The sequence below is a fragment of the Hyperolius riggenbachi genome, chromosome 5 (genome assembly GCF_040937935.1).
Source record: "Hyperolius riggenbachi isolate aHypRig1 chromosome 5, aHypRig1.pri, whole genome shotgun sequence".
Lineage (NCBI taxonomy): Eukaryota > Metazoa > Chordata > Amphibia > Anura > Hyperoliidae > Hyperolius > Hyperolius riggenbachi.
In genome coordinates, this window is record NC_090650.1 from 196756682 (window position 1) to 196783223 (window position 26542).

Here is a 26542-nt window from a genome sequence, read left to right on the forward strand (position 1 = left end):
AAAGCTCACAGCGGGGCATAAGGGAGAGCCAAGCATGAACAATGTTCTGCCTAGCACCACCTGCATAAGGGATGAATCATAATATCAATACAACTAAAATAAATTGGTACGGGATATCAACTTACATAAACATCTCTCCGTCTCACCTTGAAATAATGTCAAACTATATACTAAAAGGATCTAAGGGAGCCAGAACCTATTCCTATTAATAATCAATTTATTACGTATGACCAGTATCAAAAAACAAACAACAGTGAACAAGACGCACATAAAAACCCCCATAAAATCAACTACGTTTCATCAACTCTAAATGGCCAGGCTATGCAAAAAATGGTAGTGAGTCTCTGGAGTGCACTCCTTCAAAAAAGATCCACAAATATCATAGATTGCAAACTATTATTCTTCAGGCCCAGGCTTCAAAAAACATTGATGATTAGTGACATCCAGAACGGTGGCCACCGTGGGTCAACCCCGTGTGCTTTGTTGCACGCCTCTATGTATTGGTAACATATACATGCTCATTACTGACATAACATCCATGTCAAACCTCTCAAGCCAAACCCAGCAGAGTTCTTAGATATCAACATGCATCAAACGCTAGCAGGGGCGGATTTAGTAATTGCATTGTGCTATCCAAGCATTAGGTCATTAGATCATAACTCACGACCGGATGCCTCCACGTCAGTAAACACTTCTGCCCAGCTGATTGGTATACGCGTGATGGCTCTGGCGTCCAGTAACTCTCCGGTATTTTCGGGAGACGGCGTTATGTTTGGCGAGAGGAAGAGCATGGAGGCACGGGGGACCGACTCCGCCCACGTAGCGGACGTCACAAGCACGTGACGCGTTTCGTCCAATGGACTTCCTCAGACGTCTGAGGAAGTCCATTGGACGAAACGCGTCACGTGCTTGTGACGTCCGCTACGTGGGCGGAGTCGGTCCCCCGTGCCTCCATGCTCTTCCTCTCGCCAAACATAACGCCGTCTCCCGAAAATACCGGAGAGTTACTGGACGCCAGAGCCATCACGCGTATACCAATCAGCTGGGCAGAAGTGTTTACTGACGTGGAGGCATCCGGTCGTGAGTTATGATCTAATGACCTAATGCTTGGATAGCACAATGCAATTACTAAATCCGCCCCTGCTAGCGTTTGATGCATGTTGATATCTAAGAACTCTGCTGGGTTTGGCTTGAGAGGTTTGACATGGATGTTATGTCAGTAATGAGCATGTATATGTTACCAATACATAGAGGCGTGCAACAAAGCACACGGGGTTGACCCACGGTGGCCACCGTTCTGGATGTCACTAATCATCAATGTTTTTTGAAGCCTGGGCCTGAAGAATAATAGTTTGCAATCTATGATATTTGTGGATCTTTTTTGAAGGAGTGCACTCCAGAGACTCACTACCATTTTTTGCATAGCCTGGCCATTTAGAGTTGATGAAACGTAGTTGATTTTATGGGGGTTTTTATGTGCATAATATCAATACACCTAAGCCCGCAACCATGCATATATACTGAATCAAGCCATGCACTTACCCCACAAGGAGAGACCCCGAACACCGAAGCTCCAAGGCTGCACGCAATCTAAGCCCCGTTGTGAGCTTTCCCCTATTTTGTGATTAGGTACCTAGTACTCAGTGTTATTTTGGACGAGCATTGCTTATTCACTATATGTAGCAGTGATGTTAGAGTACCCCACCCGAATTGACCCCTTGCTGATTTATTTTAATTGTTTTTATTGTTATGATATCCTTAATAAAATATTATATATTTATCATGGAGTTGGTTATGTATTGATTCATTGTGTCATGGACGCTTTTTCTTGTGTATGAATATATTTTCGTTGTCCATAGATATGGATATAAGTTTGGTTATTTTCTTTGTACTCTGCTTTGTGGTGCCTGTCTCAGAGATTTCAGCTGTCTGTTTCCACAGTTATGGAACATATTGAGGAAATGGAAGACCACAGGCTCAGTTCAAGTTAAGGCTTGAAGTGGCAGACCAAGAAAAATCTCTGATAAACAGAAGCGATGAATGGTGAGAACAGTCAGAGTCAACCCACAGACCAGCACCAAAGACCTACAACACCATCTTGCTGCAGATGGAGTCACTGTGCATCATTCAACCATTCGGGGAACTATACACAAGGAGATGCTATATGCAGAGGAAGCCTTTTCTCCGCCCACAGCACAAACAGAGCCACTTGGAGTATGCTAAAGCACATTTGGACAAGCCAGCATCATTTTGGAATAAGGTGCTGTGGACTGCTGTAACTAAAATTGAGTTATTTGGGCATAACGAAGGGCATTATGCATGGAGGAAACACAACACAGCATTCCAAGAAAAACACCTGTTACCTACAGTAAAATATGGTGGTGGTTCCATCATGCTGTGGGGCTGTGTGGCCAGTGCAGGGGCTGAGAATCTTGTCAAAGTTGAGGGACGCATGAGTTCCACTCAGTATCAGCAGATTCTGGAGACCAGGAATCAGTGACAAAGATGAAGCTGCACTGGGGCTGGATCTTTCAATAAGACAACGGCCCTAAACACTGCTCAAAATCTACTAAGGCATTCATGCAGAGGAACAAGTACAACATTCTGGAATGGCTATCTCAGTCCCCAGACCTGAATATAATTGAAAATCTGTGGTGTGAGTAAAAGAGAGTTGTCCATGCTCAGAAGCCATCAAACCTGAATGAACTAGAGATGTTTTGTAAAGAGGAATGGTCCAAAATACCTTCAACCAGAATCCAGACTCTCATTGGAACCTACAGGAAGCATTTAGAGGCTGTAATTTCTGCAAAAGGAGCATCTACTAAATATTGATTTATTTTTTGTGTGGTGCCCAAATTTATGCACATGCCTAATTTTGTTTACACAATTATTGCACACTTTCTGTAAATCCAATAAACTTCATTTCACTTCTCAAATATCACTGTGTGTGTCTCCTATATGATATATTAAACTGACATTTTTTATTGTAACAACCAACTATTTATACAGGAAAATCATGACGATTAACAATGTTGGCCAAACTTTCGCATTCCACTGTATTTGAGACCACTGGGTATATCCTATGTAATATTCTGGACAGTGGCATTGCTAAAGAGCTTTGGGCCCAGTGCAAGTTTTACATTGGGCCCCCACGTATTCTATACATAACAATTTCCATGGCGCAACAAAACCTGCCAAGTACATCCACAGTATGAAAGGTGTAAGCAGAGGAGAGCAACAGTTTGTTAATGATTACCACTAATTAAAACACATATAGAAGTGATCACTACCAGCATGGCATTATTGAAGAGCTAATACTGTGGTTTTAACTCGTCTAAGGGTCCTGGTCCGGTAGCAACATTTGCATCCTCTATTGCTACACCACTGATTCTGGGTACCAATGGTAAAATAGCTTATAGATGTTCCCCTTTATAGTTAAATTGATAGATGTGTGATGAACCTTTTTATTGAAGACAACACTTGCGCAAAAATATTTATAAAAAGTATCCATCACTCATATTCACTTCCTAATTCTGTTCACCAACCAGTATGTTTCACTTTTCAGTTGTATTTCATTACCATATGGTTTTAATGTCTTTATATTTATTGTTTTTAGATTTGTCTCTATTTGTGGAGGCCTGATGAAGGGTCTATCCTGAAACAAGTCGACAGTGTCGCCTCAATTTGCACAATTGCACTAATCTTGATGTGAACAACTGATGCATTTTTGCCATTCTCGGCTATGGAAAATGTTTCCTGATCGATACTTTTTATAAATATTTTTGCACAAGTGTTGTCTTCAATAAAAATCTTTTGTATTTTTGCATATAAACTCTTCAAGTTTCTTCAGTTTTTTGCTACATATATCCTTTTTATTAGTATAAAGTCTATGTAGGTGTTGTGGCACACCTGAGAGGATATTATCATCATTTCTTTTTCCCTGTATACGGAATATGATGAACCTTTTTCCCAGATTTTCATTCATTGCCGGATAGTCAAAATCTTATAAGCTTCAATGAGGACCCTTTTTTACCAAAATAGGCCACTGCAGCTTTAAGGCCTCGCTGCAGGGCAGTACAACTAAGCACACAAGTGATTTCCCCAGAGCTTTCTGTTGGTGGGGTCTGATCTCTCCCCCAATGTTTATTTATTTGTAATAAATATTCATTTATTTATTTTGTAATAAATTTCTCTATTTTTCTTTATATTTTTGTAGTCCCCCCTCCCTCCCCCCACCAGCCACTCAGTGTGATTGGCTGTCATCTCCCTGCCTACAGAGGGGACAGCCGTGTCACACGGCTGTACCCAGTACAGCGGTGCTGTAGATCGCAGTGCTGTACAATGTCAATAGACGGCGGTTTCGCCGTCTAACAGTCTCCAAGTGGCGGGGAAACTTAAGGTGGAGCAGAGCTCCGTCATTCCTGCGGAGATGCCCGCCGCGATCTCCTGCAATCCACATTCTCAGCCATTCAGGCCAATCAGCGTGGAGTGGTCCTGGGGCTGCCGTGCTGCTCAGTCCAATCGGTGTGGAGCAGTCATTAGGGAGTTAAAGGGCATCTCTTGTTTAAACTTTTTTGTAAATGCTGTGTGGGCACACATTAACACAAGTACTAGGAGAAATTTCTTTCCTCACACAGCTCTGCCTGCCTGCTGTAAAATCACTTACATTTGCGTTAACAAAGGAGTATATAAAAAATAAAAAAATAAAAAGGTCAAAACAAATCTTCCAAGAGATATTTACATATATAATAAAATTCATAACAATAAAAAGTATATATATAAAAATTCACCTAAAACATCTGCATAAAGATTATATAGATATATATGAATATATATAAAAAGTAAAATAGACAAGAGCAGTGCAAAGTAAAAAAATGTCAGGTGTTGTTGCTAAGAGAACTATGGGGATACTGTGGGTATCAGAACCCCCCCCCTCCCCCTCCCCCCAGCAAACGACCTGAACTTTATAAGGTTTATACCCACAGCATCCCCCATAGTTCTCTTAGCAACGACACCTAACATTTTTTTTACTTTGCACTACTCTTGCCTATTTTCATATATATATATATATATATATATATATATATATATATATATATATATATATATATATATAACGGAAAATTGTATACTTACCTTCCGGTAATTTTCGTTTCCTGCTGTGGTCATGGCAGCACACGAATGGGTAACCCCGCCCCCAGCTTACAGGTCCTATAGCTATAAAGTGAAGAGAATCCCCTCCCTCTGTGCTTTTTTGTTTCTAGCTAAGCGAAAGGATTCCCTATGAATGATTTAACTGTCTCCCTAGAAGTAGAGTGAGTAAACATAATCTTTGTGTAATGAGGTGGGTATCCGTATGCTGCCATGACCACAGCAGGAAAGGAAAATTACCGGAAGGTAAGTATACAATTTTCCGTTTTCCTGCAGTTGTCATGGCAGCACACGAATGGGTATTAACTAGCGTAATACATATAAAGAAAGGGCGGGAGAATTTCACTTGTGCCAAAAGAAAAATTTCAGTTTATTTACACTGGATAGCATTTCATTTATGCTTATGAACATAAATTCTCTAATGTACATATGTCTTAATTAGTCATACATCAATGAAGGACACATAATGATCAAAATTATGCTCCACTTCACATTATATTATCTTGTGCTTATTACTCTACACTTCACTTCATTTACTCTCTTCTTTTTTTTTTTTTTTTTATTCTGTCAAGACAGAGCTAAGAATTGCTGTTCCAAAGTCTCTGGTAGATCTAATTGCTGGGTCCACCTTGTAGTGCTGGAGAAAAGTATTAGTTGATGACCAATTCGCTGCTCTACATATGACCTCTGGTGACACCTTTGCATAAGCCGCCCATGATGTTGACACTGATCTAGTCGAATGGGCATTGATTTCCCTTGGAAGGTCCCTTCCTACACTCCTATAGGCTGCTGTAATTGTTCTGACCAGCCATGTTGCGATTGTCCTTACAGAAGCTGCCTCACCCTTTCTCGCACCCGTAGGGATAACAAAGAGTTTTTCTGATTTTCTAAAGCTCCTGGTCATGTCCACATAACTCCTTAATAATGCTGGTATGTTCAGTGTATCTATGTTTGTTTCATCCTGCAACAAGAAGGCCGGTAGCGTCCATTCCTGGTTGAAGTGGAAACTTGTGGCGACTTTCGGAATGAAGTGCTGCACCGGTCTTAATACCACCCTGTCATTAAATATTGTGAGATATGGTTCATTGTGAGATAGCGCCTGAATCTCTGACACACGTCTGGCAGATGCTACTGCTACCAAGAACAGTACCTTGTCTGTGAACTTTTGTAAAGAACATGTTGTTAGTGGCTCATACGGATGCTTTGTTAGAGCTTTAAGAACCAAAGGTAAGTCCCACTGGGGAAATATGTTTTTCCTAGGTGGACGGATTTTATTTGCTGATCTAATGAACCGGATAATTAGGGGGTTTGTTGCCCATCTAATATCAGTTAGCGCTGACACTGCCGATATGTGAACTTTTAGAGTGTTCACTCCTAGTCCTAGATCGAGTCCTCTTTGCAGAAATTCCAGAACATTTGTAGGTTTAGGTTTCATCATACTATCCTGCCTCTGCAGTATAAATTCTTTGAACTTGTTCCAAATACATCTATACGTATTATTCGTAGTGGGCTTTCTTGCCTGCATCAACGTGTCCTGTACTGCCTGTGAACAGCCTAAATCGCTTAACTTCTTGCGTTCAGGATCCATAACTTCAGCTTCAGCCGGTCCGGTTCCGGGTGTAACACTGGACCCTGGGCTAGTAGGTCTCTCCTCCTCGGTAGTTCCACTGGCTCTGAGCTGGCCATCTTCTTCAGTAGAGGGTACCATGGCCTGCGTGGCCAATCTGGGATTATTGCCAACATACTGACTCTGTGTCGCTGTATCTTGCAGAGAGTCTTCATTATCAGAGGTGTCGGAGGATACACATAACCCCTCGTGAAATTCCACTGAGAGGTCAGTGCGTCCCATTGCTCCGCCTTCTTGTCCTTGTACCTTGTGAAGTAACGCGGGCATTTGTGATTGAATTCCGTCGCCATTATGTCCACCTCCGGAGTCCCCCATGTCCTGCAGATCTGGGCAAACACCTCCCTGTTGAGTGCCCACTCGTTGTTGTCTATGTGGGTTCGACTCAGATAGTCTGCTCTGAAGTTCAGACTCCCCGGGATGTGTACTGCCTGTAATGACCGTACCGTGCTCTGTGCCCATTCCATTATTGGCGTTACTTCTCTGAGTAATTGTTGGCTCCTGTTCCCCCTTGGTTCTGGATGTACGCCACTGCAGATGCATTGTCCATCCTTAGAGTCACGTGTGTTCCTCTCAGGTGCTCCGTAAAATGAATTAGTGCTAGGAGGGCCGCCCTGAGCTCCAATACATTCGCTGTTAGGGTATGGGTTGTAAATTTCCATTGACCCTGCACATATAGGTTGTCCATCCATGCTCCCCAGCCTGACATGCTGGCATCCGTTGTGAGTACTATCGAGTTGGCAATGAATAGGGGACGGTATCTCATCAAATTGTACGGCCGCATCCACCATTCTAACTCTCTCCTCATGTGGTTTGTGACATGTATCTTCTGCCGATAGCTGGAAGTTGTCCATTGTATCAAGAATTCCTTCTGGAAGATTCTGGAGTGCCACCTTGCCCACCTGACCATGGGAATGGTTGACGCTAGTGTCCCCATGAGTCTCATGCACTCCTGTGCTGGCCATGACTGTCTCCGCAGGAAACTCTGCACTCTTGAGATTACCACTGTTATTTTGTCCTGTGGTAGTTTGATTGCATTTTCCCTTGTTGCAAATTGTGCTCCCAGGTAGATCAGTGTTTGTGTGGGCTGTAGCTGGCTCTTCTTCCAGTTTATGAGCCAGCCAAACTCCTGCAAAGTTGTAATCAAGTGGTCTCTGTGTCTGAAACCAGCAATATGTCGTCCAGATAGTGGTGTACAGTAATTCCCTGATTTCTCAGATGTGCAATGACTGTGACTAATATTTTTGTGAATGTACGTGGAGCCGTAGAAATGCCGAATGGCAGACTGGTGAACTGATAATGATCGCGTCCTACCGAGAACCTGAGGTATTTTATAAAGTCTTGATGTATCGGTACATGTAGGTACGCATCGGACAGATCTATGGAAATTAACCAACTTCCCGGTTGTATGACTCTTGCGATTGTGTATATCGATTCCATCTTGAAAGTCTGCTTCTCTATTATTAAGTTTAGTCGTCTTAGATCCAAGACCGGCCTCAGTTCCCCTGACTTTTTTGTGACGAAAAAGAGGGGGGAGTAAACTCCCCTGAACCTCTCCTCTCTGGGAACCTGCACTATTGCCTTCTTTACTAATAATTCCTGTACATAAGATATGAGTGTCCTGAATTTGTTCTCGTCCTGAGGAATGTTTGTCGGTATAAACAGGCTGTGTGGGGGTGGCTGCGTAAATCTCCACTTGTGACCCTCTGCTATCGTTTGTATTACCCACGCGTCCGTTATATGCCTCACCCACACCCTGAGAAACGATGTTAAACGTGCTCCAACTGTGTGAGTGTGGGCTGGCAGACCTTCAGAATGATTTGGGGGTCTGTGTACTGGGCTGACTTCCCTTCTGCTTGCTGAACCTAGACATTGCACTTTGAGCTCCTTGCCATGGTCTTCTGAATCCTCTTCCTCCCCTGACTGCTGAATTGTCCCTACCTCTGGACCGAAAGGATCTTCTGTCTGATGTATATGCTTGTCTCTTATTTCTTCTTTCCTGTGGTAATAATCCGCTCTTACCACCCGTCACTCTAGATATAGCTGTATCCATTACCTCTCCAAACAGGCATTTGCCATCATACGGAATTTTACACCAATTTACTTTGGAGTTATTATCCGCTGCCCAATGTCTAAGCCACAAAGCTCTTTTGCATGTCACAGAATACATCATAGCTCTAGACGCACACCTTACCACATCTATGCCTGCCTCTCCAATGAAGTCCGCTGCCATTCTAAACTCCTGTAATCCTGCTAAGAGCATCTCCTTATCATAATCTTCCTTAATACCTGTCCCCATGTTATCAGTCCATGTATTAATGGCCTTGGCAATTGAGGTTAGTGCCACACCTGGTTTACAGGATGCTCCCATGGTGGTGTACATTCTCTTTAAGTCTGTATCCATTCTTCTCTCCAGGGTGTCCCTGAAGGCAACTGAGTCTTCAAGCGGCAATGTGGCATGTCTGGCTAACCTAACAATGGATGTGTCTACTGTTGGCGGGGCCTCAAGCTTGGTGGGCAGAGTGCCGCCTAATGGGTATAATTTTGAAAATCTGTGAGTCAACTGCGGTTTCTTTTCGAATTTCGACCATTCCTCCTTCACTAATTCCTCTATTTCCTCCATTACTGGAAACATAGGTAGCTCCCTTTTCAAATGTGGGTAATACTTAGGTCTTTTGGCTGGTGGCTCCGACTCATCCTCCCAACCTATAGCCTCCTTCACCGATTTAATGAGATGTGGGACCATAGCGTAGTCAAACCCTACATTAATGGTCTCTCCATCAGCGATCTCCTCATTAACACTAGGTGGTAAGGTCTGAGCTTGTAAGTGTCTCTGAGTAAGAGAATCCTCAACTGCCTGCTTAACAAGCGCTTGTATATCTGGCATCTCTTCTTCCTCATAAATCGGGAGCGAGTAAAGGCAATTGGCACACACAAGTTTATCTGGCAAAGTGTTATCTCCACAGGCCCAGCACTTTCTTCTGTCAGGGGGGTTCAAGTGTTTAGTCTTGCTAGATGCTTTGCCACTCCTATGTGTGGTATCCTTTCTCGTTTTGTCTTTAGATTCTCTAGAATCTCTAGAAGTATGAGGTCTGAGAAGACAAAAAGAAAAAAGGAGGCATCTGCTTTAATAAGCATGTTTGCAAAAATTGTTTAAATGCACTCTTTTATGTATATATTTTTAGCACTGTGTGACATCATCACGCCCTTACCCATCCGACGTATGCTGGCTACCTTCCTGCAGATCAGTTTCCATTTTTAAAACTACTAGCTGTCAAAAAACAAAGGGAGCAAATGTCAAATAACAAACACCTTCTCTCTACAGACTTACAATCACTCGAGAAACAAGCAGATGCAAACCTACCCACAGCTCTGGCTAAGATAGGCCTCCCTCGAGTACACCAATGCAATGCTGACTGCGTTCTGCCTGCAAGACAGAAAATATAATACAGACCCATTAACCATACTATCCATGGCACCTACAGCCGAGGGGACCTATCCCCCTACAGCAACTGTCTTCTAGTGCTGCCCACTTGATTGCAGCCCAAAACGCATGAAATTAAACCAGCTGCCTTTCTTACTTGAAGTAGAACACCTGTCCACGGTGACGCTGTCTCTCCTTCCGTGCCTGAGCACCATGCGCATCCAGCAAATGCGTCCCCGCGCACTGAGGCTAAATAGTCAGTTCCTTCCGTACTGACCTGCGTACTTCCGCCTGGTGGAGCGCAGGAGAGGCCGGGCTACGTATCCGGAAGTGCTCCCTGCGCACCACACCGCCGATACGGCGCTCCGGATAGAGGTGGCTACTGCCCAGGAGATCATGCTGCCGCTCGGCCAGGTAATTTAAACCTCATGGCACCTATCCCTCCAGCATAGGGATCCCCCAAACCGCGCTCCACATTGGGCATTATGTCGGGGCTTCAGAGCAGGAGAGAGATAACCTGCCTGGACTGCTGTGAAGACACAGCAGGGTAAGGGCAAAAACCATAAAAAATTGCTTCCCAAAAGATGGGGTAGACCTGTAGCGGCGGACAGAAAGAAAAAAAGCACAGAGGGAGGGGATTCTCTTCACTTTATAGCTACAGGACCTGTAAGCTGGGGGCGAGGTTACCCATTCGTGTGCTGCCATGACAACTGCAGGAAATATATATATATATATATATATATATATATATATATATATATATATATACATACAGTGTATATGTATATATATATATATATATATATATATATATATATATATATATATATATATATATATATATATATATAATCTTTATGCAGATGGTTAGGTGAATTTTTATATATATACTTTTTATTGTTATGAATTTTATTATATATGTAAATATCTCTTGGAAGATTTGTTTGGACTTTTTTTTTTATGTACCCCCTTGTTAACGCAAATGTCAGTAGGCTCATGGAGCATGTTTCTGTCTCTGTCCACAGTCTATATCCCTACCTATTGCCTGATGAAGCGGGTTATGCCTACGAAACGGGTTGCATCTTTTTTGGGGAATATACAATATATTTGTTGTTGAAATTCACAGTTAATGTGTGTGCTTCTGGGAGGTAAGTCCACCACTGCCTCCCAAGCATTTTAAAGTTTTTAGATGATTTTTATCCTAATAATAATAACTGAAATCATTCTAAGGTGATTTTTTTCTCATTATTTTTTTTTTTTGAAATATAATTTTTATTGAATTTTTATAGAACTCAATACAACAAAAGAACAAAGGAACACAATGTTGGAGAGAAATCTAGTATATACTTATGGTTATCCTGGCTGAATCATGTGATTACAGAGGCCCAGCCACTCCCCAGGACCTCCTTAAGATGATTAGGGTGTAATAAGTGAGATGCCTTTAGTTAGTCTTATCTGGGAAAGTATTTGCGTAGAGCTCTGTAGGGGCAGGGAGCCAACTATCTGCAGAGGTAGAGGTGAGAATTAATATTTATTGGTTTTGGGGCAAAAGACAGGCAGGGGCCCCAATACTCTAGTTTGGCTCGTCATTTCTTTGATGTTAGAGAAGGGGTCTAGGGAAGGTGGCTCAGGCCCTTAAGCAAACAAATGAACATCGGAGGTAGAATCTCTCCATATTTTGAAATTTGTATAATATTATAGATAATCTTATTAAGAAGAAGGAGAAAGAGAAAAAGAAAACAGGGAAACCTAAACCTCTTTTTTTTTTTTTGAAGATACCGTTTCCGGGCATTAGACATAGAATGTTATCAACAATTGTATGGCAAGGTAAATCGTAAGTAGTGAGACGTTTGCATACATTTACAGTTTAAATAACCTTGGTTGTGTTAACAGCTTTTGTTTTTGTATATAAGTTCCATTTTCAGGTTATTGTCCTTTGTGGCCAAGATCAGTGTGGGTGTAGGAACTGATGGTGTGCCCCAGTTTTGTAGGATTAATTGTCTGGTTGCGCAGAGAAGGTGAGTGATTTCTTTATGGTGCATCAGCGAGAGGTCTTGTAGTCCTATGTGTAGTATGGCTAGTTTGGGAGTAAGGGTGAATGGGGATTGTATCTTATTATTTATATATTGGTTGATATAGGCCCATATTGGGGAGATTTGGGGGCAATCCCAGAGGATGTGTTCCAAAGTGCCGATATTTTGATTACATCTCCAGCAGAGAGGACTGTAGGAGCTAGAAAATTTGGCAAGTTTAGACGGCGTATGATACCAACGTAGAAATTTTTTTGGGAGAGATTCCCAATGGGAGTTATGCGAGGAGTATTTTAACACCGAATCGGTGGCCGATTTTATAGATTGGTTGTTTATGCTGGTATGTAAGGCGGTCGCCCATTGATCAGAAAATTTGTTTAGTCTTGTCGGGTAGTTACTAATTAGGAGATTGTACCATTGAGATATCCCACCTTTGAGTGATAGTTTACTGTTAAGATGGGCGCTTAGAGACCTTGGGAGAAGGAGAAGCGTTTGGTGTTTGTCTTTCATAATGTGGGATATTTGTAGGTATTGGAGGGTATTTATGTCAGTGAGATTGTATTGTTCCTTTAATTGTGTAAACGTTTTAACTTTACCCTTGTTAAAGAGGTCATTTATGTATTGGATACCTGCCTTACTCCATAGGGATAGTCTGAGGTTAGGAATAGTATGTTGGAGTGCTTGAATAGGTAGTTTAAATGAGATGAAGTCGTCTGGGGGAAGATCTGCAGAGCAGATGTACTTCCATGAGTGGATAGTGGAATTTATAGAGGGTAAGGTTGATTTTTTTTGTGGGAAATTCATGATAATTTGAGATAAGAAGAGTTTTGTTGGTAGTCCAATTAACTCTTGTTCAATGTGAACCCATAGTTTTTGATCTGTTGGTTCCCACCAGTGTTTACTAACCTCTAGATTGCAGGCATGTCTGTAGGATTCTAGGCAGGGAATTCCAAAACCTCCTGATTTTTTGGAGTTTTGAAGATATCTAGTGGCAATTCTGTGTCTTTTATCTTTCCAGAAAAAAGAGGTTAACGTTTTGTAAAGATCTGTGAAAAATTTCTTGGGTATGGGAATCTGGATTGTTCTGAATAAATACAGAATTTTAGGCAGAAGCTGCATTTTAAAGGCTGAGATTCTGCCTGCGTGAGAGAGTTCTACTTTTGACATTTTGAGCATATCTTTGGCTAATTCCTTAATTAGGGGTAAGTAGTTGGTCCTGTATAAGTCTGCTGTGTTTTGTGGGAGTTGGATTCCTAAATATGGGATAGCGGTTTGGGTGATTGGGAAGGGGGAGATTTTGCGTAACTGTTCTAAAGTGGTACTATCAATGTTTTTGTTCAGCATTAGAGATTTATTGACGTTCACATTATATAATGAGGCTCTGGAAAAGTTGTGCAGTGTTTTTTCTCATTATTTTAACAGTGATAATATGAAGTAATCATTTGTGATTTCTGGATTTTGAATAACGCTATCAAATGATTTCACCTCTTCTGGTCCGAAAGGTCTGTTTACTGCATTTATAAAAACTCTATTGAGTCCCAAGATCTGTGTACTGTTGGGGGTTAATAGCTGAGTTCTCCCTGTTGTTACCATTTATGGACATATCAAATCAAATCAAAAAAGCTTTATTGGCATTACCAAGATACATGCCAAAGCAAGGAGAAATTAGAAACATGAAAGGAGGGGATCCTGGGGGTTGGGGGTGGGTTAGTAGTACAAAGGGTGAGCAGTCTGTGGACATTTTAGGTTTACAGTTCACTTTTGCTCCCCTCAGTAATATCTCTGTCTGCCCAAGTCGTCCTTTTCAGGGCAACCAATTTATAGGTAAGGATTAGTGTAGAACGTTTTAAACATCAATTTCCTACAAATGAAGTATACATCTTCATCACTGAATAACCCCTTTATTTTTGTGGTCCTCTCTCCTTGTTTACCTTCTGTTTTATGTTGATCAGATAAAAAAGCCCATTAACACAAGGATTTACTTGCATTTTTAGAGGTATTTTTCAAAGTTTTTTTTTCTGTTTTTGATTAACAAATATCTATACATTACCTCTTCGTCTTCATCTATCAGCTATCCCCTTAAGGAAATATTTCCTGTCCCTATATAAAATGTCTTTGGTCACCATTCACTTAGGCCCGGTTCACATTAGCGTTCCCTGTCCGGATTCGCCAGGCCGGATCCGGACCGTATACTGTACAAACGGAACGTACATTCCGCATAGCAATGCAAAGGCTATGCAGACGTTCACACGCATCCGTTCTGTACAGTACGGAGCCGGACCGGATCCGGACTCCGGACACTTTTCCAACATGCGCTATTTTTCGGTCCGGATCATCTGGCCCACGCACCCGGACCGGAGCCTGACTGCACCATCCGGAAATAGAAAGCAATGGGAAATGAAAGCACAGAACACACTGGCTACAAACACCTGACGTTCTACCCCACTTCTTATTCTAGCGCGATTTTGGATGGGGACACATGGGAAGCATTTTGGAGTGGAGCAGCAGTGACTTTAACGTGCTGGAGCTTTTTGGCAGTATGTCGGAGGTGGAGGTGAGGCCTAAACAGCGGAGGACCTGATTCCACAGGTGCACCTTCTGCTGACCTCCCAGACCCCCAAATTTTTATTTATTTGTACTCTCTTTTGCCAAACGGATCCGGATCGCAGCCTGATGTACACCTGATGCAACCTGACCGGATCCGGATCAGATCCGGATCAGAACCGTACGGTTCCGATCCGGATCCAATCCGGCTCCGGTCAGGTCATCTGGTCCGTTTGGCAGAGAAACGCAAGTGTGAACGGGGCCTAAGATCATGCTGTTGATAATAAGGCTAGTGAAATCTTGTCACCACACATCAATTGGTACTTTTAGTGTTCATTTACTAAAGAAGCTTGCTGTATTAAGGGCTGGTTCACATGGGCTTCTGCTGAGCTTATGCTCAGCATCTCGTTCAAACACTGTGTTTTGTTTTTTTTAAAGGAATGCCAGCGTTTAACAGCTAAGCTTGTAATGGCTTTTTTTTTTTTTTTTAAAGATTCTTTATTTATTTCAACGTATATAGAACAACATACAACATGAAGAAAAACAAAAGTAAACATACATTTTGCTTAGTTCACTTTTATCCTAAAGGACGTATAAGCTCAATGAAAAGCATTTTCCAGAGACCTCGAGTAGAACATTACAACACATATCTAAAGTGTGCTAGTAGTTATGAGCCCTCTAATTTGAGAATAAAAAGCCCTTGAAAATGGTGTCCCGGCGCCCTATGGGGATCATACAACCGGGCACCTGTTATGGTGGTAATTAGCGGCTCCCATATTTTCTTTGGAAGCACAATCCTTTAGGCCTATTCCATGCCATGTTGTCCCTGAGACAAAGAAGAAGAGAAAGAAAAAGAAGAGAAGGAAGAAAAGAACAGATAAGGCACGCCTTCAGTGGGTCGGGGGGGGGGGGGAGCGTAGAACTCATCCCGGAGAGCCTCTTTGGATCTTATAGGTAATGCCAGGGGAGAGGCTAGGATGGTCTCAGCCAGCGATGAGGGTAGCGTATTGTGGGGATTCCTTGAATTCGAACCACCAGAACCAGGTTTTCCAGAATTGCTCTGACCTTTCGTATATAGAGGCTGTCAGTTCTTCCAGCCGACAAATTCTGTCCACCTCCCTCAACCATTCTCTGATGTCAGGAGGGTCTTGAGACTTCCAACGTCTAGCAATCAGTGCTTTGGCAGCATTGACAAGATGCCTGGTGAGAGATTTTTTATATTTTTTGATAGACCATGAGTTGTGGTGGAGAAGGAAGAATGCTGGGGAGTCTGGAGGTAGGAAGTCTGTCAGGGCATGTATCTGTGTGCGTATGGTATGCCAGTAACTGGTAAGACGGGAACAGGACCAGAAAGTATGCAACAGTGTACCAGGCTCTTGTCCACACCTCCAGCAACTTGGAGAAATAGATGGGTACATTGCATGAAGTCTCGTTGGTGTGAGGTACCATCGTGTGAAGATTTTATATCCCGCTTCCTGGCTACTTGACGATATCGATGATTTGTGAGCAAAGAGTAATATCTTTCCCCATTGTTTTGTTGAGAAGGAGATGTCCAGGTCAGCTTCCCATCTCGATCTCAATTCTGCGGATGGTTCATCCGTATCGTTAAGTAGCGAATACATAAGAGAGACAGTCCCCCTGATTGACCCTGTGCCCCTACATGTTTGCTCGAATGGAGTAAATGATCTTCCCAACTCAGCCCTGGTACCCTGTTGCAATAGAAAGTGTTTAAACTGAGTCCAGCTCCAATGGTCCAGGGCCTGGGATGACAATGCATTCTGTATACTGGCCAGGGGAGTCCATTCCCCCTCATGAATGAAATGGTGAGCACATAGCGGATGGGTAGTGCGCCAGGTAGGGTAGCTCCGTGGGTGCATACCCAGAGGAAAAGCTGGGTTGTTAAGGATGGTCAGAAGAGGCGACGGCCAGGGGGATATTAATTTCCTACCTCTATATTTAGCTAGAAGCTTAAGGGTATGATTAATTAGTGCAGCGGCGGGATTTGGTATTTGCTTAAATTTAGTTTGCCAGGGGATCCGGCTAAGGTTATTTTCCGCTAACTCTTCTTCTAACTCTACCCACCTTTTCTGGGAAGAGTGTCTATGCCAGTCGATAATTCTTATTAGGACTGCTGAGGCATAGTACAGCGAGGGATTCGGGATTGCCATGCCCCCTGATTCTTTAGGTGCAGTTTGCAGCGCATATCTCAGTCTAGATTTTTGACCTTTCCAGATAAATTTAGAGAGCTCCCGGGTTAGTTGCTTAAGATATGTAGGCGGAATGTGTATGGGGAGGGCCTGAAATAGGTAAAGCAAACGAGGCATGATTGTCATCTTGATTATGCACGTCCTCCCGAACCAAGAAAAATGGGGCCTATCCCACTTTTGTAGATCTAGCTTAATTCTTTCTAAAGCAGGCATAAAGTTACAAGCCACCAAGTCTCTTGGGTGGGGGGTGATATGTGTTCCCAGATATTTAAGGGCTTTAGGCGGCCACCTAAATGGAAAATTGGCCCGTAGGGTATCTTTTAGCGTATCCGGTAGGAGAACCCCCAGTGCTTCACTTTTGTCATAATTAATTGAGAGATTGGAGAGTCGGCCATACTTCCGAAATTCTCGTAGCAAATTGGGTAAAGAGATATGCGGGTTTGTGAGAAAAAACAGCATATCGTCCGCATATGCTGCGACTTTATGAGAGGATGCCTTGAGGGTGACCCCTTGTATATCCGGGTTAGACCTGACTGTGCATAAGAAGGGTTCAAGCGAGAGAGCAAATATCAACGGGGATAAGGGGCAACCCTGCCTCGTTCCGTTGCGTATATCAAACTTTTCAGATAATACTCCATTTGCTTTTACTTTGGCGTTAGGTGAGGAGTAAAGAGACATTATTCGTCTGCACATCTTAGTTGATAGACCGATGTGTTTCAGGACGCCCTCTATGAAGTCCCAGTCCACCCTATCAAAAGCTTTTTCCGCATCAGTGGAGAGAAGGAGAGTAGGGGTGGACTGGGACCTCACCCAGTGTATGATGTCCAAAGTGCGGATGGTGTTGTCCCGCGCCTCTCGGCCCGGAACAAATCCAACCTGATCTGGGTAAATTAGGTTAGGAAGAATGGGCGACAGCCTATTCGCGAGCATTTTTGAATAAATTTTTAAATCTACATTAAGCAACGAGATAGGTCGATAGCTCTGGCATAGTGAAGGGTCTTTCCCCTCCTTGTGTAGTACTGAGACATGCGCTGCAAGCATTGTGGAAGGGAAGTCTAAGTTTTCCTCCTGATTCTCCGAGATGGCATTAAATGCTTGAAGCATATACGGGGTTAAAATGCTTTTAAACTTCTTGTAATACTCAGGGGTGAACCCGTCGGGGCCCGGGGCTTTTCCTACTGGAAGCTGAGACATTGCTATAAGCAGTTCATCCTCTGTGAATGGTTCTTCTAAGGCTTCGGCATCCTCTGTAGAGAGTGAGGGCATGCCTGATTTTGTCAAGTAGTCAGTTATTTTGGTCTGTTTAATTTCAGAAGGGAGCGAGCCACAGGAAGAGGGAAGGTTATAGAGATCAGCATAGTAATTTTTAAATGCTCGTGAGATGTCGTCATATTTGTGCGCCATATGAGAGTTTTTATCCTTGATACATGGTATATAGTTAGAGGTTTGTTGATCTTTCAGAGCTCTCGCTAACATTGAGCCACATTTGTTACCGTATTCATAGAACGAGCGACGGCATCTAAATGCCGCGTATTTAACCTTATGAAATAGCAACCCGCGGAGTGATTCTCTTTTTCTCGTCAATTCTGACAAAAGCGTTGGAGATTTACTCTGCTTATGTCTAGTTTCCAATTCTGCTATGGAGGATAAAATATCCTCGATCTCTTTCTCTCGTTCCCTCTTCCTTCTAGCTCCCTCCCTGATCAGCAGGCCTCTAACATAGCATTTGTGTGTTTCCCACAAGAGTAATGGGGAAGTGTCCTCCCGGGCATTGATATGGAAAAATTCCTCCATTTCCGCCTTGAGTTTCTCAGTTATCTGTTTATCCTCTATCAGGGATCCATTCAACCTCCAGGAGGCAGGGCCACGTCTGCACTCTCCTAGCGAGACCTCCACTGTGACAGGGGCATGGTCCGAAAGGGTCATGCTACCTATCCCAGGGGCGGCCGATACCGAGAGGAGATTATGTGAGAGGAAGATGTAGTCAATCCTCGAGTATGTGTTATGTGGATGGGAGAAAAACGTGTAATCTTTTACAGTAGGGTTATGCAGTCGCCAAACATCGACTAGTTGCATGGAGTGGAGGAGAGAGTGGCATTTTTGCAGTAGCCTCTGAGACGCTGGGCCTTTCCCTGAGGAGGAATCGATCGCCGGGTTCAAGGAGAGATTGAGATCTCCGCCCAGGAGGACACTGCCCTCCGCGAACGTGCGGAGGCGAGACAAGAAGGACTGAAGAAAGGAGACCTGATTCGTATTAGGGGCATAATATGAGCCTATCGTGATCTTTTGATTATATATGGTGCCTTTGATCAGGTTGAATCTACCCTGTGGGTCTCCATATTCCTCAATCAGAGTAAATGGGGTGTCCCTGGAGAGGAGTATCGCCGTTCCTTTAACCTTGGACTCTTGGAGAGGGCTATAATATAATGCACTGTAATATTTATTGTACAATTTGGGTACTTTAGGCTGTTTAAAGTGTGTCTCTTGTAGGCATACAATATTGGCATGCTCCTTATGGCATAAATTAAGTATCGCCGACCTTTTTTCTGGAACATTCAGTCCCCTGGCATTTAGAGATAGCAGTTTAAGTGACCGCTGGAATGTTGGTCACTATCAGAGGCTCCCCAGGATCCACGCCCACAACCGACCCACTTATTAACCGGTAGACAGAAAGGCAAGACAAAGAGGGACATAACAGAAAAGAGAGAAACAAAAACAAAGTACACATAGGAATGTGTATTGAGCATATGAGGAGCAGTAAAGGTGGAAAAGTGCTCACCCATATAGCTCGCCAGAATACCAGATCCTGACATTGGATAGCATTGCCTAGGGGCCTTTTAGGCACCATTTTGTGACCGGCAAATCCTACTGGGGTAGAGGATTTTGATGAAAGAATTACAGTCACGAGTCCCGGCTCCGGCCAGGCACACACTACCGATAACATGTTGAAATATTAACCTTTTATCCCTTCAAAACAGAAAACGAAATCCTCAAACTAGTATGCATAGTAATTTTTAACAAACTCTATTTCTAGTTTTAGAAAGATAAGCAAGTAGTATAAGAAATGGAGGATAAGACAATGAGAGCCCATCACCCTCTGCCACCCTCCGCTTTAAACCTCTTTAAGTATAACATTTATATCTTAGGGTGAGAGCCCGTGGCACTACCCCCTCCCACCACTCAGTGAGTTTACGTTGCTCCTTTCCCCATAGAAGTGGCCAGTTTCCCATACTGTAAACAGTCCCAGTACCCCCACCCCCACCCCCCACTGCATTCAATATCACAACGTACAACGTACCGGTTTCCCAAATCTCCTTCAAGGATAACTAGCTCCAAAACGGAGGGCCCTTACATGCATTATACATTTATTACATTTAGAAAGGAGTCAGCACTCCAAGGTGCTCAGAGTCTCCCGATGTGCGGGAGAAAGGGCGCCGGATCCCATCGTTGCATAGTCAAAAAGGGGGGGGGGGGCAGGCAACAAGGCCCATCCCCCCCTGCCCCCCATGCTAGGGCCCATTGGCGCCCCCCCAAAGCCACACACCAGGTTCAAGCGTACCGTGGGTATGATGCCCATGTCCTGATACATTATCCCAAAGCAAAGCGATCAGCTGTAGGCCGCAAAATCTCTTATCACGGCCCCCTCGGGTCAGGGAAGTTAATGTCCCGCTCATGTTGCAGACCGATGTAGGCCTCAGCGCCCGTCAGCAAAACACAGATACACAAGGCGGGCATGAGGGGACAGTTCAGCGCATTCCAGGCGTATGATCACTGGAGGCCACAGTTCAACAAACACCATGCGGGCAGAGGGGGCCGCCAAGGGAGGAGTGAGAGGGGGACCCGGCGGTCAATAGAGGCCACAGTTCATGAGGCAACGTGTGGGTAGGTGTCTATAAGGTGAAGGGGGGCACAGTACTTACGGGCCCGCTCTCCGCTCAGCGTTGTTTGCGCGGTTTCTGTGGTCCAGCAAAGTCCATAGTGTCCGGATTCCATTCAGGGACAGCCACCGTGGGTATGTCCATTACTCGGAAGAACTCAGGTAGATCTTTGGGATGCCGGATCGCATAGGACTGGGTTCCCTTCTTCACAATGAGCTGAAATGGAAAGCCCCATTTGTATGTAACTTCCTCCGCAGAAAAAGATTGCAGTAGAGGCTTCAGCGCTCGCCGTTGTGCCAGTGTGGATGGCGCCAGATCCTGAAAGAGGGAAACCGTCGCCCCCTTCCACTGCAGGTTGTTCTCTCTTCTTGCTGCAATCATGATCTGCTCCTTCTCCTGATAGTTATGCAGCCTGCAGATAATGTCACGAGGCTGCTCCTCTCTTCCTGGGGCCGCTCTAAGGGCTCTGTGGGCTCTGTCGAATTTAAGCTTTTGATCCGCAGGCCTATTGAGGAGACCATTGAAAAGAGTGCGCAACGTGGGGATGATATTGTCCGCATTTACTTGCTCTGGTATACCTCTTACGCGAACGTTGTTCCTGCGTCCCCTATTTTGCATGTCTTCCATTTGGGTGCGCATAGAGCGTGTGAAGGCAGACTGCCTCTCGCTTTCTTCTCGCAGCTTTGCCACTTCTACTCTCAGCGAGGCCACATCATTCTCCACCGTCGTGACCTGCTCTGCCAGGCCGCTGACGTCTGCATGGATGGCGGCAATCTCCGACCTCGTGGAGGACACTATGCGTTCGGTCTGTTCCTCCATGTCCTGCTTGGTGGGGAGCCCCTTTAGAAATCTCCATATGTCCTCCAGGTTAGTGAGGGCAGATGGGCCCGATTTCATAGTGCTTGGGCCTGTGGCAGCTGGTGGCAGAGATGTCGGGTCCGCCATATTGGGGATCGTCGGCGTCTCACTCAGGGCCTGGAAGTACCTGGTCAGAGGTCTCTGCAGAGAGGAGTTAGGACACTGCTGGGCCGCGTCACCCTTCTTGGACCTTTTCATGCCACTTGGGGGAGAAAGTGAAGGGATGTTGGGTCGAATTCAGCTAGAATAGTGTGCACATGGCCAGGAGCTGCACAGGAGCACGTCTTCACCCTTCCATCGCAGGCTCCGCCCCCCAGCTTGTAATGGCTTTTAAAGGCTTTTAATGGCTTTCAGGAGAGCGTTGCATGTTCTGGGCTTTTGGAGGCTTTTGCCGGAAGTATAGGAAAAGGCTGGGCTTTTAAGGGCTTTCAGTGGCGTTTGCTGGCTTTCAAACACCGTCCAGAAGCTGCATGTTGCTTTTGAGACAAGACGAGACACCGGGATCAACTGTCAGGCTTTCATGAAAGCCTTCAAAAGCTTGTACTAAACACTCCCATTCACTTGTATGGGTTGGCAAGGCAGTATATCACTAAAACCGCTACTTTTAAAACTCTGCGTTTAGTGCCAGCAAAACATCCATGTGTTCCAACACTAAGGTGTAGTGATATGTTTTGACAGTGAGGCCCTTATTCAATTCACTTTTTCTCCTAAGTTTTCTCCTAGGAGATAATTTTTCATCTTTAATTTATAATTACTTTTTAGCACTTTTCATTGGAAAAAGTACAAAAAAGTAGGTGAAAAAGTACTATCAAAATTATTATTTGTTTGCTTGCTGGTGGTTTAAAAAGCACTCTATTGACAAGTTTGAAAATTTCACCTAGGAGAAAACTTAGGTGAAAAAATGAATTGCATATGGCCCTGAGAGTGTTATCTTATCACTCCAGTCCTTAAAGAGACCCAGAGACGAGATGATACTAAATTTATACATACCTGGGGCTTCCTCCAGCCCCATAAGCCTGGATCGCTCCCACGGTGCCGTCCTCCGCTGCCTCTGTCCGCCGGTACTGGGTCCCGTAATTTCGCCAAGTCGAGCCAGTCGACGCAAGCGCAGTGTGCTCCCTCCGTACTGCGCAGGCGCATGCATACAAAGCCGGAGGGAGCCCTGTGCATGCATACAACTGGTCTGGTCCGGCGGAAGTGACGGGACCCGGTACCAGCGATAGAGGCAGCAGAGGATGGCGGCGTGGGAGCGATCCAGGCTTATGGGGCTGAAGGAAGCCCCAGGTATGTATAACATCTTTTTCATTTTTCAACTAGCCATAGTCTCTGGTTCCCTTTTACCACTTGAGGACCCAGCCTTTACCCCCCCTTAAGGACCAGCGCTGATTTTGCTGATCTGTGCTGGGTGGGCTCTACAGCCCCCAGCACAGATCAAACAACAGGCAGAGCGACCAGATCGCCCCCCTTTTTTCCCCACTAGGGGGATGATGTGCTGGGGGGGTCTGATCGCTCCTGCCTGCGTGTGGCTGGCGGGGGGGCACCTCAAAGCCCCCTCCACCCCAGGATTCCCCCTCTCCCTCTCCTCCCTCCCTGCCCCAGAGATCTGAGGCTGCACAGGAACGGATCTGTCCTGTGCAGCCTCTAACAGGCTCCTGCCTGTCATGTGACAGCGATCCCCGGCCGCTGATTGGCCGGGGATCGCTGATCTAGTACTGTACTGTTAGCAGCGTTGTACAAATGTAAACAAAGCGGATTATTTCCGCTTGTGATTACATTTAGCCTGCGAGCCGCGATCGGCGGCCCGCAGGCTATTCACGGAGCCCCCCGCCGTGAATTGACAGGAAGCAGCTGCTCGCGCAAGCAGCTGTTTCCTGATTAATTAGCCTGCAGCCGGCGACGCAGATGTGCGTCGCTGGTACTGCAGCTGCCACTTTGCCGACGCGCGTTATGAGTGCGCGGTCGGCAAGTGGTTAAGTTATCACCTCTGTAGTTATTCTTACATACAGAAAATAGGGAGGGGAGGAGCACTTGCAGGAAGGCAATAATGGCCTCAATTCACTAAGCTCATCTCCTGTCTTTAATAACTCTTCTGGGCTGTTTCTACAGTTATCACTATGGTGATAAGTGTAGAAACAGCTCAGAATAGTTATTAAAGACAGGAGATACGCTTAGTGAATTGAGACCAATCTCTGCCAGCATGATTGCTGTTACCATGCAGGTGGATCCTGTGTATGACAGCCAGGGTAGAAAGGAGAGAGAAATAGTAGCTTTGTTTGTGTGTATGGGCACAGATTGTATTGAAGCAGGATCAGGGTGCTTTAATCTGGTAAGGGAAAATAGTTATTATAAGGCCAATGCCGTCGCTGACTAGGAATGTGCTCGGATTAGACACAGAACATTGGCTATCATAAAGTTGATGCTGTTGGTTGACTCTAGTGCAGCAGCAGTGAGGGTTATTTTGTTTGTCACAGGGACTCCTTAATCCTATTAACACCCCATCATTTTGTTAAATGTAGCCCTAGTTTGGTCACTGGGATCAGGTATATGCCCAAAATAAGGATTTGCTTTTTTGATTAACACGCTGCAAAGAGACCTTAAAGGCTATCATTCATAAAGCATTTCCGCATGCGGAAATGCTTAAAACAGCTGTCTTTACCGCACATGTAGCAAAATCTGCATTCATAAAGGCTCCTTCCGCATCAAAAGCTGACATTACCGGGCACAGCGATAAATCACCGCCTTGCGCGGTGATTATTGTAAAAAATGTAGCAAAATGTTAATTCATAAAGAACACCGCAAGCGGTGTGAGGTCGGGAAGTACCATTCCCTCTGATGTGATGATAACAATGTAAGTGAATGGAGACACACAGACCTCCCAGGCAGCTGCAGTAGAGCGGAACACGGAGAAATGTATCAACTCAGCTGCTTCCGTGTCTCCGCAAGCCTACCGCCTGCCTACCGACAGCCTAGTTCGGGGAAACTCCGCACTGCTATCGCAACTGGATACATTTTTATGAATGCCCACCCAGAAGTCTAAAATCCCGACAGCAGTGTTTTCCCGCACAGATTCTCTTTACCGACAACCTTTTTATGAATGATAGCTTTTATGTTCACTGCATGTAATGGGTGAACAGTGTGCATTTTTTAAATGTGCATGTTCATAACCCCTTACCGATTTCCACAAAGGGTTATATACCTATACTTGGAAAACACCTGAAAAAAGATTGACTCTTGGGTGCATGCTGTGATTCTAGAAAATGACTTTTATCATATCAAAAATACAGACAAAGAATGATACAAACAACAATGAACTAAGTACCCCAAATATCCCTCTAAAAACAATCAACAATGTAAACTAGGTGGCTCTAGCACTGCATTAACTGATCGAAAGTTCCAGGATTTGTAACAGTTCAACTTGCAATTATAATCGTTTGCTCAAGAGCACTTGACCAGATATAGAACAGCACAATTGTTTATCTAATAGATACAGTGCTGCCAATAATTATTCACACCCCTGGCAAATTTCGACTTAAAGCTACTTTTATTCAACCAGCAAATAGTTTTTTACGGGAAATGACATAAGTGTCTCCCAAAAGATAATAAGACTATGTACAAGAGGTATTATTGTGGAGAAAAAAACATTTCTCAGCTTTTATTTACATCAGCCATCACCCTGATCTTTAGCTCCCTCCACAGATTCTAAATTGGATTAAAGTCAGGACTCTGGCTGGGCCACTCCAAAACGGTAATGTTGTTGTCTGCTAACCATTTCTTGTTTTTGGTCATTGGCATGCTGAAATATCCACTGGTGTCCAAGGCCAATTTTCTCTGCAGACTGCCTGATGTTGTCAGTGAGAATCCTCATGTATTGCTCTTTTTTTATAGTGCCGTTTACCGTGCCACGGACCCGTCACCACCATGGCGTCTGCGCTGCAGTGGCGTGAAATTACGCCTGAGGCAAAACTCATCAAGAGGGTGTGTACTAGTGGATCACCGTTTCCATGGTAAAAGGCCAGGCCATGGTAGGGGTAAAGGAGAGGACCAGAGCCCACCCACAACATATGAAAGGGCAGCATGATCACCCATAAATACGTGCATATCGCAGTAGACTGAATACATACAGTCAACAGCCCATAAATTAACAGCATGTAAATTGCAAGGGGGCGATTCCTATGGACGGGCTACTTAAATTCACCCAGTCATCATTTTTTTTTCACTTTTAAACATATACCTATACTTTTTTCAGCTGGAGGATTGTAAAAATCTATGGTTCTCCTCAATAGTAAAGACAGCTTCCAAATTTTAACATTAACCTTCAGAGACTCCTACTACATGCGTGGTGATTGATACCCTCACCTCCCTAAGCCTAAAGTAGGGATGTGCTATTTGCCTATAACATAGACAGGTTCTCTGAAATGTGGGAAGGCTTGGTTACTTAATCAATCAGCAGCCAGAGCCCCAACCATACAGCCTACTATTAACTGCCAGGACCTCTCATCTACATTATGCATCACAATTTTTAGGACTTTATTGATGCCTACATTTAATTTGTGCTTAAAAACTACAAAAAACAGACTAACAACAAGAACTGACAACCAACTCATATATACTGCACAGGAGGCTTTCATAAATTTTAATTGGGAAAAAAAAAGGATTTACATTTGCACTTCGGGCCTTTTCTTGAGTAATTATCTGTCAAATTAATTTTGATGTATTAAAGCCAGTCTGAAGGAAGTGATTCCTTTTTATATTGTACAAAACATAGATAGATACACCTCCATAAGTAAATTGCTTTGCATAACAAGTGCTTCTAGATCCCCAGAGAG